This window comes from Myotis brandtii, unplaced genomic scaffold (assembly GCF_000412655.1).
Source record: "Myotis brandtii unplaced genomic scaffold, ASM41265v1 scaffold2085, whole genome shotgun sequence".
In the NCBI taxonomy this organism is placed as follows: domain Eukaryota; kingdom Metazoa; phylum Chordata; class Mammalia; order Chiroptera; family Vespertilionidae; genus Myotis; species Myotis brandtii.
Genome location: NW_005357789.1, coordinates 9,248 through 9,635, shown reverse-complemented (window position 1 = coordinate 9,635; position 388 = coordinate 9,248). Strand labels below are relative to the sequence as shown.

General features: G+C 56.2%; 1 long non-coding RNA gene across 1 annotated transcript in view; it reads right to left on the bottom strand.

The window, feature by feature from the left end:
* Nucleotides 1–45: 45 nt before the first annotated feature.
* The window catches only part of LOC106725988, a 3,591-nt gene continuing 3,248 nt past the window's right edge, over nucleotides 46–388 (bottom strand). The window contains exon 3 of the long non-coding RNA XR_001362005.1: nucleotides 46–169. This is a non-coding gene — a long non-coding RNA (uncharacterized LOC106725988). The remainder of the gene's footprint in view (nucleotides 170–388) is intronic.

Sequence of the window (388 nt, the reverse complement as noted above, 5' to 3'; positions counted from 1 at the left end):
AAAAAAAAGGAAAAAAAGAGAGGCTGGGAGCTTCTGTCGCTGGGGAGGCGTGGCCATCCTGAAAACGGCCCTCAGCCCTTCACCCAAATTGGCCAGTCACCCCAGTGGGGAACCGCCACCCTAAAGGTGGTGTGGCCATCCTAAAAACAGCCATCAGCCCCTCACCCAGCTGGCCAGGCACCCCAGTGGTACCCCAGTAGGTCTCCCAACCTGAAGGGAAAACCAGCCAGCCCCCACCCATGCACCAGGCCTCTATCCTATATAGTAACAGGGTAATATGCAAACTGACCCTAACAGCAGAAAGACTGGGAATGACTGGTCACTATGACACACACTGACCACCAGGGGGCAGACGCTCAATGCAGAAGCTGCCCTCTGGTGGTCAGTG